The sequence below is a fragment of the Canis aureus genome, chromosome 21, assembly GCF_053574225.1.
Source record: "Canis aureus isolate CA01 chromosome 21, VMU_Caureus_v.1.0, whole genome shotgun sequence".
Lineage (NCBI taxonomy): Eukaryota > Metazoa > Chordata > Mammalia > Carnivora > Canidae > Canis > Canis aureus.
In genome coordinates, this window is record NC_135631.1 from 39,229,294 (window position 1) to 39,246,806 (window position 17,513).

A 17,513-nucleotide genomic window follows, 5' to 3' on the forward strand; every position below is an offset into this window, starting at 1 on the left:
TGCTTTCTCTCTTTCTCTCTCAAATAAAATCTTAAAAAAAAAAAAAAAAAGATTAATCCAGTACCAACCATAACACTGCAGGTAACTCCTATTAACTATGTTCATTTAACAGAGGAGAAAACCGTGATGACATACACACGAGGTCACCCCAGCTAGCCTTCACACATACTGCCTCTCACCACTGACTCCTAAATATTATCTCATTTAATACGTATTTTTTCAAAAACAAGTTAACAGCCCAGAGGAGACACAAGGAAACTTTAGGAGATGACAGCTAATGTACATTATCCTGACTGTGGTGATCGTTTCATGGGAATATAAATAAGTCAGAACACCAAATGGTATTTTTTGAATATGTGGGGCTTGGATTATCTTATTAAAACCATTTTAAAAATCTTAAGCAGCATCATGTTTAAACAGTGCATCAAAATATCTGTTAACAAAATTCCCTGAAAACGGTGCTGCACTTTCTTTTGGCTGTAAGTTCAAAAGCCATTTGAAGTTCGCTATCTTGCATTATCTGCAGACTGCTGGGAGGGAAGGAAACCTGTAGCAAGAGCCTCTGGCAGCCTCACCTGCTATCGAAACAGAGAATTAACCAAGTAAAGCACTGACAGAAGCCAGTCACCAAGGGCCACAGCCAGTATGGTTCTGTTTATGTGAAGTGTCCACAGCAGTCAGGTCCATAGAGACAAAAGACAGATTAGTGATTTCCAGGGGCTGGAGAAGGGCGAGAGAATCGGGAAGGGCGAGAGAATCAGGGGCTGATGACTAAGGACACTGGGTTTCTTTTTGGGTTAGTAAAAATGTATTAGATGTGGGAATGGTTGCACAACCCTGAATGTACCGAAAACCACTGAACTGTACATTTAAAACAGGTCAGCTGTAGAGCATGTGAATTACAACTTAACAAAGCCCTATTTTTTTTTTTTTTCAAAAAAGGCCAAGTCCTGACATGTGAACCTAAGCAATCACGCCTTCATGTTTCCTTCTGCACACTGTGTTTCTAAGCCGATTACAAAAATGCACCTCATTTGAAAGAATCTGATCCCTAACACCACTGTCCCATAAAACTCAAAGAAAGAGAGTCTACAACTGAGATTCCAAAAAATATTTGTCTTTTTGATCCTGATCATCAGAGTTTAAAAAACCATGTAGTGGGGCGCCTGGCCGGCTCAGTCAATGGAGCATGTGACTCAATCTCAAGGTCGTAAGTTTGAGCCCCATGTTGGGTGCAGAGGTTACTTAAAAAAATAAAATCCTTAAAAAAAATAAATAAAATTTTTTAAAAGCATGTAAATTGGAGGTAGAGAAATTGTTTATTTGAAGAAACCAAGCACTTGGCATCTTCTTTACTAGGTAAGGACTTTTCTTGGCTGGCCTTCCTCTTTTAAAGCTGCAAACGGGAAAATCCCTAGGCCCATAATTAACCAGGACACTAGTTAATGTTTAGTTTGCTTGGGGAAAGGAAGAAAATCCTAATGTGCATTCAACCACTATTCTTTGCCAGATGCTGTATATGGAAGCAGATGTCACCGCCGTTTTACAGATACCCAGATGCGGGGGGGCGGGGGGGAGGAGGGCGGTCACTAAGAAACTCGCCCAGGTCACACAGCAAGTATGTGCGTTCTCACAGGTCTTCCTGGCTCTAAAGACCTTACCTTTTCATTAAACCATAACTGTTTCCATGGCATAAATTTCATTAACTTTAAAAAAGTGAAACCTGTGCTCTTATTAATACTATTTTAAGCATATGTGTGTGTAGTAGACAGAAGAGAAAGATTTGATACAAATCTGCTAAAATCATGTTTTCTTTAAAAAATAAAATCACATTTTAAGACTGGAATTAAGCCTTTTCTTCCAACTGAAAGTATACGTTGCAACTCAGATTTAAGAGATTTTTCTTTTTCATATTTATTTTGATGATATTATGTTAACATTGAATAGAGACTGAGCCGTTACCCAAATACCTCCAATGCAATCAATTATTGATGCTAATGTTTTATATTTTTGCCATGCTATCTGTATTATGAATACCAGATCTATCAAAATGGCTTAATATTTTTAAACTTCTCCTTGATTATAAAATACCCTTCATAAAATATTTGCAAAATACAGGAAAATATAAAGATAAGAAGAGTAGGCATCCATTACATCAGTCTGCAGAGATTATAGCCACTATTAACATTATCCTGTCTTTAGTCACAGCCCTATTTCTGTGCATGGCTAATATCCTGAAGCTACCTTCCTACCTTCTTACCTACCTTTCTTCCTTCCTTCCCTTTTTCTTTTTTTTTTAAAGAAAGAGAGAGTGAGCAGGGAGAGGCAGAGGGAAAAGGAAAGAGAATCCTAAGCAGGCTCCACACCCCACACAGAGCCTGACCCTGAGATCATGGCCTGAGCCAAAATTCAAAGTCAGACACTTAACCAACTGAAGTGGTTGGGTTTTTTTAAATCTATTTTTTAAAAAACAATTTTCATATTGTGACATTTCATCCACCTCTTAAAACTCTGAGACACAAAAAAAACAAAAACAAAAAAAAACTCTGAGACACATACTGAAGTATTTAAAAATGAAACAAATAGGGGCACCAGGGTGGCTCAGTGGCTCATGATCTCAGGGTCCTGGGATAGAGCTCCGCATTGGGCTCTTTGCTCAGTGGGGAGTCAGCTTCTCCCTCCCCCCCTCCCTCCTTGAGCTTGCATGCACTCTCTCTCTCTCACAAAATCTTAAAAATTTAAAATAAAATGAAAATGAAACAGATTTCCTCAATCTGTCAGAATGTAAAAAGAAAAAAGAAAAACAATGAAATACAGGAAAAATTGAAAATTACATAAGACTGACCTAGATGATCCAAAATATAATTGGTAGTTGCTTTAGAAACTGAAAGGATGAGGAAAGGAAAATTTCTTTTTTTTTTTTTTTTTCCTCCCCTCCCAGGAAAGGAAAATTTCAAAGAAATACTCAAAATTTCCCAGAACTGGAGGAAACAGATTTTCCACATTTTCTTTTCTTTTAAAGATTTTATTTATTTATTCATGAGAGACACAGAGAGAGAGGCAGACACACAGGCAGAGGGAGAAGCAGGCTTCCTGTAGGGAGCCTGATGCGGGACTTGATCCCTGATCCTGGGATCACACTCTGAGTCAAAGGCAGAGGCTCAACTGCTGAGCCACCCAAGTATCCCAGATTTTCCACATTTTCTAAAGGGCCCACAAAGCACTGAGCATAACCAACAAATATAACACATCACGGGGGAAATTTCAAAAAAGATATTTTCAAAGCTTCTACAGTGTTAATACATACATATCACACAAAGGACTGAGAATGGCTCTGAACTTCTCCACAGCAATACTAAAAAGATCATGGAGGTAATGCTCTGAAATTCTGAGGGAAAACTATTTCCAAATAACAATTCTATACCCACACTAACCAGTAAGAATGAGAACATAAACACGGTTCCAATCCAAGATGGTGACTATAGGAATTTAGAGTAATTCCTCCTGAAGAACTGAGGGCTGACCCAACAGCTTCCACATAAGAGAAGACAGACCCCAAGGGGTGATCCCGGGGTCCTGGGATCAAGTCCTGCATCAGGCTCCCCACAGGAAGCCTGCTTCTTCCTCACCTCTGTCTCTGCCTCAGTGTCTCTTGTGAATAAATAAATAATAAAATCTTTAAAAATAAATAAATAAAAGAACAACTGGAATACAGAAAAACTAGCCCTAGAACCCTGACAAATGGTAGGGGAGCTGCTGGCACTCTCCCCCAGGTCAGAGGGGCTGCCCAGCACCACAGTTTATATTCTACCTTAATAGCATGGACTGGAGCAGGGTCTGGGCTCCCTAGCCAGCCTACCACCTCACTGCGCCCTGAGCCCACTATCCCATGGCAACCCCAGCACAGAGTGTCCCAGAACCCCCAGCCCATGCTAGTTACATCTCCAGCTAGCCAAAGTCACCAAACACATAGTCTACCCAGAGGACAACCATACAAATGCCATTCCTTCAAATTTAGAAGTAACTATTTTGCCTAATTCCTAGAAACAAACATAGAACGTCAAGCAAAATGGGGAGACATCAGTAATGTGCTCCAAATGAAAGAACATGTTCAAATAAAACTTCAGAAAAAGATCTAAATGAAAGAAATATGCAATATGCCTGATAAAGACTAAATAATGACTCTAAAGATGTTCACTGAACTGGAGAGAAGAATAGAGGAACTCAATGAGAACAAAAAGGGCACCTTTGTGGCTCAGTGGTTGAGCTTCTGCTTTTGACTTGGGTCGTGATCCCATGAGTCCCGGGATCCTTTAAAAAAAAAAAAAAAGAAAGAAAAGAAGGAAATAAATAAAAGGATTATATAAAGAGAAAACTACAAAAAATTAAATGCTGACAAATTGGACAACCTAGAAGAAATAAATTCCTGCAAACGTAGAATCTTCCAAAACTGATCTCAGGAAGCAATAGAAAATCTGAATAGACCAATTACTGGTAACAAAACTGAACTGGTAATCAAAAAATCCCTAACAAACAAAAGTCCAGGACCATATGAATTCACACCTGAATTCTACCAAACATTTAAAGTAGAGTTAACATCGTACTCAAACTACTGCAAAAACAGAAGAAAAGCTTCCAAGCTTCCATTCTATGAGGCCAGCATTACCCTGATACCAAAACCAAACATACTACAAAAAAAGAAAACTGGGGCACCTGGGGGGCTCAGTGGTTGAGCATCTCCCTTTGGCTCAGGTTGTGATCCCCAGGGCCTGGGATTGAGTCCTGCATCAGGCTCCCCATAAGGAGCCTGCTTCTCCCTCTGCCTGTGTCTCTGTCTCTCTCTCTCTCTCTGTGTCTCTCATGAATAAATAAAATCTTAAAAAAAAAAAAGTAAATTCAAAATGGATTAAAGACCTAAATGTGAGACCTGAAATCATTTAACTCCTAGAAGAAAACACAGGCAATCATCTCTTAGACATGCTGCCTTAGCAGAGTTTTCTAGATGCATCTCCTCAGGCAAGGGAAAGGAAAGCAAAATTAAACTATTGGGACTAAACCAAAATAAAAGGCTTTTGCACAGTGAAGGAAACAAGCAACAAAATGAAATGGCAGCCTAATGAATGGGAAAAGAAAGATATTTGCAAATGATGTATCCAAAATACATAAAGTACTTATAAAACTCAATACCAAGAAAACAAATAATCCAAAGAAAAATATTAGGCAGGGAGCCTGAATAGATGTTTTTCCAAGGACATACAGAGCCAGCAGACACATGAAAAGATCCTCAACATAATGATCAGGGAAATGCAAAACAAACCACAATGAGATATCACCTACACCTGTCAGAATAGTGAAAATGAAAAAGACCAATAACAAATGCTGACAAGGATATGGAAAAAGGAGATCCTCATACACTGTTGGCGGCAATGTATATTGGTGCAGCCACCATGGAAAATAGTGTCTAAAAAACTAAAAACAGAAGTTTCAAAAAACCTAGTAATTCCACCATTGGGTATGTATCCAAAGAGAATGAAAACATGAATGTGAAAAGATATACGTACCCCCTACGTTCACTGCAGCATTATTTATAATAGCAAATACATGGAAGCAACTTCAAATGTTCACTGCTAAATGAATGGACAAAGAAAACGTAGAATGTATAATCAGCCTAAAAAAGAAGGAGATCTTGTCACTCACAACCACAAGAATGGACCTCGGGGGTATTATGTTAAGGGAAGTAAGTCAGACGGAGAAAGACAAATATCACATGATTTCTTTACGTGTAGAATCTAAAAACAAAGGAATAAACAAACAAAAAGAAGAAACAGACCCTACTATAGAGAACATGCCGATGGTTGCTGGAGGGGTGGGGGTTGGGAGGATAAGCAAAATGGAGGCAGGGGACTGGGAGATTCAGGCTTATGGAATGAAGAAGTCACAGGAAAAAAAGGATGCAATGTAGGGAATATGGTCAATGATACAGTGACAGCATTACGGTAGCAGATGGTACAATTGTGGTGAGCGTAGCACAAGATATAGGTTGTCAAATCACTATGTTGCACACCTGAAACCAATACAATATTGTGGGTCAACCAAAGTTTTTAAAAGGCCAAAAAAATGATAATAAAGACATTTCAGGGATCCCTGGGTGGCGCAGCAGTTTGGCGCCTGCCTTTGGCCCAGGGCGTGATCCTAGAGACCCGGGATTGAATCCCACGTCGGGCTCCCGGTGCATGGAGCCTGCTTCTCCCTCTGCCTGTGTCTCTGCCTTTCTCTCTCTCTCTCTGTGTGACTATCATAAATAAATAAAAATTAAAAAAAAAAAAAGACATTTCAGATAAGTAAGTTATCAGAAAACTGACTTTCCATGTACCCTTTTCTCAAGAAGTGGATTAGGAATGTGCTCCACCAAAATGAGAACACAGCCAAGAAAGAGGAAAAAGTGTGGTGCAGTAAACAGCACTAAGGAAGCAAAGGGGTAAGGATGGTGGTGAAGGAAGACTCCAGAACGGAAACATGCAGGGAAATGGGAGGGCTGTCAGCCCAGAAAGAACCCGGTGCCGAGAAACCAGCTTAGAGTCTTTCCTCAGGAAAGCAGTTGAAAAAGGAATGGGAGGGAATGATTAGTTACTATTACATACAAAGTTAAGCAAATGAAAAAATAAGGTATTGCTAACCTCAGCAGGCGGGGGGAGCGTGGGGGCATGTAAGAAAGAAGACATGGGCAGCCCGGGTGGCTCAGCGGTTTAGTGCCTGCCTTCAGCCCAAGATGTGATCCTGGAGACCTGGGATCGAGGCCCCCGTCGGGCTCCCTGCATGGAGCCTGCTTCTCCCTCTGCCTGTGTTTCTACCTCCCTCTCTCTCTCTCTCATGAATAAATAAAATAAAATCTTAAAAAAAGAAAAAAAAAAAAAAAAGAAAGGCGACATGGCCACGGTACATTGCTTGGTTCATCAATGAAAACCAGTGATAGTCCCAGCAGTGCATACAGCAAAGGGGGAGGCCAAGTCGACCCACAGGGGAGGGATGGGGCAGTAGGCGGGAGGGAAACTTGACCCTGCACACAAAGGAATGCAGAAGCACTGCATGGTTCCACAGGTTGGGGTCTAACAGTTAAATTCACAGAATCAACAAGTGGAATGACGGCTGCCAGGGGCTGGGGCGAGAAGGCAATGTGCAGCTCCTACCACCAGGCCCACCGTTCCAGACAAGCAGGACAAAGCAGCCCTGGAGGTACGTTGCACACTGCGCCTACGCTTACCAGTAACGTGCCGCACACTGAAAAATTCGGGAATACAGACCTCATGGTAAGTGTTCTTACTACAATGGATTAAGAGAAATGAAGATGAAGGCAAGCTCCTGAGGAAACAGCTCAAAGGTCTGCAAGCCATAGCCTCCAGAGAAGGAGGACAAGTGACAGGGGCTCGTTAGAGGACTCATATTTGTTTGATAAGCCTTTTAGCACTAGGAGTTTTAAAAAACTGTGTACGTGTTGTTTTTTTAAATAAAGTAACCTGTTAGGCATACCACAGCAGAGATATAATTGTTATTTTTCATTCTTTCAAAGGGCACCACAATATTCTTCCAAGTAGTATACATCGGAAGAGTGCGTGATATTTTCAAAGTACTTTCTTTTTTTTTTTTTTTTAGATTTTATTTATTTATTCATGAGAGACACAGAGAGAGAGGCAGAGACACAGGCAGAGGGAGAAGCAGGCTCCATGCAGGGAGCCCGATGTGGGACTCGATCCCGGGTCTCCAGGATCAGGCCCTGGGCTGAAGGCAGGTGCTCAACCACTGAGCCAGCCAGGCGTCCCAAGAAACACATTATTTTATTATTATTATTTTTTTAAGATTTTATTTATTCATGAGAGAGACAAAGAGACAGGCAGAGACACAGGCAGAGGGAGAAGCAGACTCCATGCAGAGAGCCTGATGCAGAACTCGATCCCGGGACTCCAGGATCACGCCCTGGGCTGAAGACAGACGCTAAACCACTGAGCCACTCAGGGATCCCCTCAAAGCACTGTCTTGCATCATGTGAACCTTAAAACAATTCTAGCAACCTCCATTGTCTTAACTTTAGGGACCAAAAAAAAAAAAAAAAAAAAAATCGAGTACCTTTAAGATTTGTGATAGAGATCAAGCCACATCCTCAAGGAGGTATCTGAACCTGAGCCTTGTTTCCAGATTCCTGGTGTCCCTCTCTTCCTACCAGCCCATGACGTGCTACCTCAGCTCCACGTCTCCCTCACACTCGGATCTGACTGGTCCCCACTCGCTTCCACAGCAGTGATGGCTGAGGACAGCCTCCTCCAACTAAGGCACCTCAGGAGGTTCTGCTTCCCTCCTTCTCTGGAGGGCTCCAATGGTCTCTTCTGACTCCTGGTCACGATGATCAACAACATCAACCAAAGTCACTGAGCCGACTCCAACAGAACAAAGCCATGACAGCATCAGAACAACATAAAGCCTGTTGGGAGGCACTGGCGGGCACGCTGCTATAAAGACCCAGACAAGGCAGATATCACAAACGGTCCAAGGAAAGAAACAGTTTTCTGGCCAGCCAACTAAACTGTTTAGTTCTGCTGATGACCAATTTTCGTTGTACTCAGACCTGTCCTTTTGTACTTTATCTTCCTCCTAAAACCCTGTCATATGTACATACCTAAATCAATATAATCTACCATACGGATATAAACTGCATAATATATAGGAATTATAATCCTATGTATATATTGTCCCTGTCTCCTTCCAAAAATAATTTGAAGTTTTATTAAACTTTAGCCCCCCCCATGTCTAACAAAAACAATTTCCAGAAATCTGAATAAATTCTGAATTCACCCAATGATCTGAAGTAAGTGTTCTCTACATGATTTTTTTTTTTTCTGGAAAATGCAGAACTCTAACATATCTAGGAGTCGATGAAAGTTAATAATTTTGGCAATTTAAAGGGATTAAATATGGAGTTACACATGAAAATAAAAGAAGTCAATATGCATTTGACCTAGTTCTTAGCTTTAACTGGAAACAAGGAGGAAATAAGGTGCAGGTTTAAAAAAAAGAACTGGGATCCCTGGGTGGCTTAGCAGTTGAATGCCGCCTTCGGCCCAGGGCATGACCCTGGAGACCCAGGATCGAGTCTCACATCGGGCTCCCTACATGGAGCCTGCTTCTCCCTCTGCCTGTGTCTTGCCCCCTCTCTCTCTCTCTTTCTCTCCCTCTCTCTGTGTCTCTCATAAATAAATAAAATCTTTAAAAAATAATAATAATAAATAAAAAATAAAAATAAATTTAAAAAAGAACTAATAAATGTATTGGAATAAGATAAAGATGTCTTCTCTCTCTCTCCTGTTACAGGAAGCTGAATGTAAGTGGTGCATACTGAGACCTCCTTTAATTTTTTTTTTTTTTTTTTTTGAGAAAGAGCATAGGCAGTGGGAGGGGGTGCAGGGATGGGCAGAGGATAGGGAAAGAGAATCTCAAGCAGGCTACATACTCAGCAGAGCCTCATATGGGGTACGATTCCATGACCCTGAGACCATGACCCAAGATGAAATCAAGAGTCAGATGTTTAACTGACTGAGCCACCCAGGTGCCCCTCCTTTGACATTTTCTATTAAAAAAAAAAAAAAAAAAAAAAAAGGCTAGTGATGCCTGGGTGGCTCAGCAGTTGAGCATCTGCCTTCAGCCCAGGGTGTGATCTCAGAGTCCCAGGGTGGAGTCCCACATCGGGCTCCCCCAAGGAGCCTGCTTCTCCGTGTCTCTGCCTCTCTCTGTGTCTCTCATGAAGAAATAAAATCTTAAAAAAAAAAAAAAAAAAGGCTAAAGAAGATAGCAGAATAAAAGTATCCAAGGATCACCTCCTCCCATAAATACACAAAGGCAACAACTACATATAATGCAACTCACTCTGAAAATAGCCTGAGACCGGCAGAGCAGATTTCCCACAGCAAAGGACAAAGAAAAGGCCACATCAAGAAGGGCAGGAGAGGAAGAGACCCAGAAGGAACCAAAATCCTGGCATGGCAGCAACCCACAAAAGGGAGAGATCACAGGCAAGAAGCCACTCCTTGAGAAGTAGGGGTCAAGCTTCAAATCAGGCACCCCCAGCCCTGGGGATCTGCACCAGGAAGATGAGTCTCCACGTCTGGCCTTGAAAATCAGAGGCCTAGCTCTAAGAACTCTGAAAAGCAGCAGGGCTTAACTCCAAGACAGCCAGAGATAGAGGAAACTGAGTCTGTACTTTTAAAGGGCTGGTACACTGTATCACGCCACCCAATGCACCATGGAAGCAGCAATTTGAAAAGTGCCAGATTTGCTGACTAACTTTAGGACATGTGCCAGAGAAGCGAGGATCTGCAGGAGCTTTCTCTGGGAATGGAGGCGCTGCTGGGTGCCATGTTTCTTGCCTTCTTTCAGCCTAGTTAGCCAGACACTTGTGGAAACAAATCTGACCCTCTCCATCTACCTTGTCAGCACTGTTTGCCCCACAGATCTGTTTCCCTGCAGACCCACCCCATCTAACACATCTATGCTGATCCCATCCAACCACACCAGCAGGTAGCCTCAATCAGACCCAGCCATACATCTAGAGTGACTACTGCTGTCCCATACCTATGGGCAGACCCAGTTGGGACCATCACCCCACCAAAGACACTATCACCCTTCCACACCTGTGGGCAGCCTCAGCCAAGACCAGCCTCCCCTCAACCAGTGGGGTTGAACCACCATCCCTCCAAAGCATTTCCCTCCGAAGGGGGTTGCTAATTCCATGCAGTCACGTGCCCCTAGTGGCTACAGCAAGGCCTCTCAGTCAGTGTGTAGGGGGCAAACCCTGCCCACCAATGCACCCACAACAGTCATAGCCAGTCTCTGAAGACAGCAAGGCTGAGGGCTGACCCCACTGACCAGTGCACGCAGAGCCACAGCAGCCCCACCACAACAGGAGGGCATATACAGCCCATACAGGAAACACTCTGGAGTGCCTGATTCTGGTGACCAGGGGTTACTGCACTACTGGGGACCACAGAACACCTTTTACATAAGGCCGCTACTTTCAAGACCAGGAGACACAGCTGAGCCACTTACTAGAAAAGACACAAACACAGAGAGGCAGACAAAAATGCAGAGACAGAAGAATATAATTCAAATGATAAGTCAAAATCCCAGAAAAAGAGCAAAATTAAAAAAAAAAAGAGCAAAATAAATGCTAATAAACAATCTACCTGATAAAGAGTTCAAAGTAATGGTCATAAAGATGTTCACTGGACTAGAGAGGAGAATGGATGGACTGAGAACGTTAACAAAGAGATTAAAAATATTAAAAAAAAAAAAGAACAAGTCAGAGCTGAAAAATACAGTAACTCAAAAAATACACTAAAGGGCCAAGAGCAGATTAAAGAATGTAGAAGAATGGATCAATAATCTGGAAGACAGGGTCATGGAAAGCAACTAAGTGAACATGAAAGAGAAAAGTAACAACATCAAGTGTAATAACACTTGCATTACAGGGGGTCCCAGAAGAAGACAGAAAGGGGCAGAAAACTTATTTCAAGAAATAATAACTGAAAACTTCCCTAACCTACGGAAATAAAAAGACATCCAAGTCCATGAGGCACAGAGAGCTCCAAACAAGATGAAAACAAGGAGTTCCACACCAAGACACATACAGTTAAAATTGCAAAAATTAAAGATAGAGAATATTAAAAGCAACAATGTAAAAGCAAACAGTTACATACAAGGTAAAGCCATAAGACTATAAGATGATTTTTCAGAAACTTTGCAGACCAGAAGAGAGTGGCACCATATATTCCAAGAGTTGAAAGAAAAAAAACCCTACAACTAAGAATATTATACCCTGCAAGGTTATCATTCAGAATGAAAGGAGAGAATGGAGTTTACAAGACAGACAAGTTGAAGGAGTTCATCACCACTAAATCAGTCTTCCAAGAAACGTTAAAGGGAATTCTTTAAGTGGAAAGAAGTCATAACTAGAAGAAAATTGTGAAAAATAAGCAAAACTGACAAATCTTGAGCCAGAATTAATTAAAAAAAAAAAAAAAGAGGACTCAAAAAAAAAAAAAAAAAGAAAGAGAAGTTAAAACAGACACTACAGAAATACAAAGGATATGAGTCTACTACCAAAAAATTTCATGCCAACAAATTAGACAACCGAGAAGAAATGGATATATTCCTAGAAACATACAATCTTCCAAGACTAAATCAATTGGGACTACATGAAACTAAAGGGCTTTTGCATTGCAAAGTAAACAATCAACAAAATAAAAAGGCAACCTACTGAACAGAAGATCTTTGCAAATGATCACTACCTGATGAGGGGTTAACATCCAAAATACATAAAGAGAGACACCTGGGTGACTCAGCAGTTGAGCATCTGCCTTCAGCTCAGGTTGTGATCCCAGAGTCCTGGGATCAAGTCCTGCATCAGGCTCCCTGCAAGGAGCCTGCTTCTCTTTCTGCCTGTGTCTCTGCCTCTCTCATGGATAAATAAATTTTAAAATCTTAAAAAATAATAAAAAATAAAAAATAAAGAATCCATACAACCCAACAGCAAAAAACAAATAATCCAATTTAAAAATGGGCAGGGGACCTGAATAACCATTTTTCCAAACAAAACATGCAGATGACCAACAGACACATGAAAAGATACTCAACATCATTCATCATCAGAGAAATGCAAATCAAAACCACAATAAGATACATCACTTTACCCTGGTTAGAATGGCTAGCAAAAAGACAGAAACAAGCACTGGTAAGGATATGGAGGAAAGGTAACTTATGCACTGCTGGTAGGATTATAAATTGGTGCAACCACAGTGGGAAATAGTAGAGAGGTTCCCTAAAAAATTAAAAAAAAAAAAAAAAAAACAAATATCCTATAACCCAGTAATTCTACTTCTGGGTATTTATCTGAAGAAAATGAAAACACTTTAAAAAGATACATGTGCACGCCTATATTTACTGCAGTATTGGAATTGGCCCTTGAACAAAGTGACCCCTGCACGGTCAAAAACCCACATGTTGGGCAGCCTGGGTGGCTCAATGGTTTAGCACCACCTTTGGCCCAGGGTGTGACCCTGGAGACCTGGGATGGAGTCCCACATCAGGCTCCCTGCATGGAGCCTGCTTCTCCTTCTGTGTTCTCTGCCTCTCTCTGTGTCTCTCATGAATAAATAAATAAAAATCTTAAAAAAAAAAAAAAAACACATTATTTTTGACAGTCCTAAAGTTTAATTAGTAATAGCCTGCTGTTAAGCAGAAGCCTTACTGATAACATAAATGGCCGAGCACATATTATATCTTATCTGTATTCAAAGGTCAACTATATTTACACTAGGCAAGATACGGAAGCAACCTAAGTGTCTCATCAATAGATGAATGGATAATCTCATCGAAGGGTGTTTGCTGGTTTCTGCTGTAAAAGAATTGCATTTAATACCAGCTAAGATACATCCTGACCTCAGCTTCTGGAGCTACTAATCAGAGGATGTGATTTCAAAAATTAACTCAAGGGTTTTCAGGGATCCCTGGGTGGCTCAGCGGTTTAGCACCTGCCTTCGGTCCAGGGTGTGATCCTGGAGTCCCAGGATCAAGTCCCACATTGGGCTCCCTGCATGGAGCCTGCTTCTCCCTCTGCCTGTGTCTCTTCCTCTCTCTCTCTCAGTCTGTGTCTCTCATGAATAAATAAAAAAAATATTTTTTAAAAAGAAGGGTTTTCAAGTAGATTCTGCATATGCTTCTATTTGTTCTATGCTGCAAATAGTGATATTGTTACTTGGCAATGTTTGGATGGCTCTGTTCTCAGGTCATACATCTTTTTCTCTTGCAATGACAATGACCATTACTGACATTGTGCTTCTCTTTCTCACCAGATTGATGTATGAAGCAAACCAGACATCAACTTCCATACAAGAAAAATTTTCAAAGGATCCTTCTGAGGCTTTAGAAACAGAGGAACCAGCAGCCACCACCTGACTGTGATGCCATCTTAAACCTGGAAATCCTTCTGGATGTGGACATTTTAAAGACTCTTGGACAGTTTTAAATAGGAATAAACTCTGGCTTAAAAAAAAAAAAAAGATGAATAGATGAAGGAGATTGGTATGTATACACCATGGAATATTACTCTGCCATAAAAAAGAATGAGCTTTTGCCATTTGTGAAAACATGGATGAACCTTGAGGGTATTACACATGTGAAATAAGTTGGACAGAGAAAGATAATGTCATATGATTTCACCTATATATAGAAATCTAAAAAACAAAACAAGTAAATTTAAAAAAGAAACAGACTCACACATACAGAGAACAAACTGGAAGTTGCCAGAGGGGTGGTGTGTAGGAGAATGGGTGAAATGGATGAAGCGGATTGATAAGTAAACTTCTAGTTGTAAAATAAATTAAGTCACGGGGTTGGGGGAGCACCTGGGTGGCTCAGTCAGTTGAACATCTGACTCTTGATTTCAGCTCAGGTTGTGATCTCAGGGTCTTGGGACTGAGCCCCATGTCTGGCTCCGCGCTGGGTGGCGTGGAGCCTGCTTGAGATTCACTCCCTCTGACACTCCCCGCACCCAAAAAAATTAAAATAAGTCACAGAACTGAAAAGTACAGTATGGGGAATATCATCAATAATATCGTATAATTTTGTGCAGAGACAGTGGGTAACTACATTTATCGTGGTGAGCCTGAGTAACGTGTGTAACTGTCAGATCACTAGGTCATACACCTCAAACTAATATTACATGTCAAGTAAACTTCAGCTTTAAAAATCTGCCTGGCACCTGGGTGGCACAGTCAGTTGACACTCAGGTTGGTTTCAGCTCAGGTCATGATCTCATGGGTCATGAAATGGAGGCCCACATGGGGCTCCACACTCAGTGTGGAGTCTGCTTGAGTTTCTCTCTCTCAAAAATAAATGAATCTTTTAAAAAAAATAAAATAAAAATAAAACTTCTTGCCCTAAAAAATAAATAAAAGCTTACACTTCATTAAAGAATGCAGCTCCCACCTCCATCACCTAATTTCCTTCTCTGCTTTATCATTCTTCCAAAGCACTAGTCATGTTTTAAGAGATCACATATTTTACCCATTTGTTTGTTTCTCTCTTCTACTAAACAAAAGGTCTAAGAATGCCACGGTGTCTTTCTTCTGCATTCATGGCTCTATCTCTACCACTTAGAACTGTGTGCCTGGCACAAGGGGTGCTCAATAAATACTAACTGAATGAATGAGTGAATGAATGAGTCAACTGGAAGGGGTTGAGAGGCCCTTGAACTCACTGAAATTATCGTAAAAGGCAATGTGCTTATGTCCGCAGAAGGTCCACAGCTTTCATCAGATTCTCAAAAGGAGCCAGGGTTGAAAAGAGCTTCAGAACCACTAGCCTGGCAAGCTCTCAGAGGTTCAATGCAGTTTTCAGAATATCTCCAAATCCTTAGGATGCACAGATGTATTTCTGCCCTCATGTGATCACTCGCTTCCCATGTGAAAGAAAACAAAACTAAAGTTACCATTGCTTACTTCTGCAGTTTTAGAAGCTATGGCTCAAAAACCAGGGAGAGGGCAGCCTGGGTGGCTCAGCAGTTTAGCGCCACCTTCAGCCCAGGGCGTGATCCTGGGGGACCCGGGATTGAGTACTGCATGGGGCTCCCTGCAGGTAGCCTGCTTCTCCCTCTGCTTGTGCCTCTGCCTCTCTCTGTGTGTGTCTCTCATGAATAAATAAATAAAATATTTTTAAAAAACAAAAACAGGGAGAAAATTTACCCCAAACAAGTAGACTATCCATCTTGGCCTCCAGCCCTATCCACTACACTTCACTTTCAGGTTCACAGGCGTTCTCCAGAAGGAAAAAACAAGGTGAGGGGAGGGTTCTTGTTCCTCCCATCCTCAAAGTTGAAACATGTAGTAAGGTTTTATCTATTTTTTTTAGGGGTTTTTTTGTTTGTTTCTGTTTTTTTAAGTTTTATCTATTAATGGCCTGCCTCATTCTAACAAGGTATTGGAAAAGTTTTATTCCCATTAATCAATTCTGTTAACTACGATTAATAGTGTGAACATTCCTTAGCATCAAAGTGATAATATCAGGGGCTTTTTAATCCCATATCCTTAAAAAAAAAAAAGACACACCAAGGTAAAGGATGATCCACCACCACCCACCACCACCACCACCACCACCACCTCCTATTGCCTTCCCCCCTGCAGCTCAAACCATCAAGGATGCCTGCACTCTTTTATCCTATCACCCACTCCCAACATCAAGTTCCCTCTCTCCTCACTCTCCACAAAGCCTGACAGGATAGGGCCTGGTAAAAAAGAGAGGCCAAAGGAGATAGACGGTAGAGAATAGAAATAAATTAGGAAAGGAGAAAGGACAGAAGAAAAAATTGAATTGGGAGCCACCTACCCCCTGCCAAATGTAATCATATCGATCTAATAAACTGCATGCCATGGGATCCCTGGGTGGCTCAGCAGTTTAGCACCTGCCTTCAGCCCAGGGTGTGATCCTGGAGACACGGGATCAAGTCCCACGTCAGGCTCCCTGCATGGAGCCTGCTTCTCCCTCTACCTGTGTCTCTGCCTCTCTATCTCTCATGAATAAATAAATAAAATAATTAATTAATTAATTAGAAATAAAAAAATAAACTGCATGCCAAATATTAATAAGTTGCATCCTAGGTAAAACTCACCTATGTAAAGGTCAATGACCTATTGCCAATTTTTAAAGGTCTGGCAGGGTTATCTGAAGATTTCTTGTACAGCTTCAGCAACTTTATCCAAGGATGGGGGGGGAAAAAAAAAACGCCAAGCACTCTGGGCAATGTCTTAACCTTATTGCTTAAAGCCTTAATTCATATTCCAAACACGTATCAGGTTCCTACTTTATGGTAAGTGTCATGCACTTTCTCCCCTCCTTGACCTTGTCTATGCCATCACCCACCTGAAAAACACTGCCAAAATACGTTTTATCTTTCTAGGCGCAGCTCAAATATCATATCACCTCCTCTGGGAAGCCATCTCCAGCCCTGCCAGTTAGAATCAATTGCTTCCTCTCCTATGTTTCTAAAATGCTCTATTCCTACCTCTGGCTGCCATCAGATCAAAGCTGGTTATTCATAAGTGTACTTTGTTGCTAAATTATGAACCCAAGGGCACCGTATTCACTTTTTCTCCCCAGATCCTACCCCTATGCCTTATCATATAAAGGGGGCTCGGGCACCTGGGTGGTTCAGTGGATTGGACATCTGCCTTGGGCTCAGGTCATGATCTCAGGGTCCTGGGATCGAGCCCCACATAAGGCTCTCTGCTCAGTGGGGAGTCTGCTTCTCCCCCTGGTTGTGTTCTCTCTCTCTCATTCTCTGTTAAATAAATAAATCCAAATAAATAAATAAATAAATCTTTTTTAAATTTCAATTTAATTAAAAAAAAATAAAGGGGGCTCAATTAACTAACTTGAGTGTCATAATTCATTGCAAAATTAGGTAATAATAAACA

The 17,513-nt window shown here is 41.3% G+C and overlaps 1 protein-coding gene across 5 annotated transcripts in view; it reads right to left on the bottom strand.

Moving 5' to 3' along the window:
* Positions 1–17,513, bottom strand: part of NAPEPLD (N-acyl phosphatidylethanolamine phospholipase D) — a 54,602-nt gene that overhangs the window by 15,092 nt on the left and 21,997 nt on the right. The gene's annotated exons all lie outside the window — the stretch shown is intronic.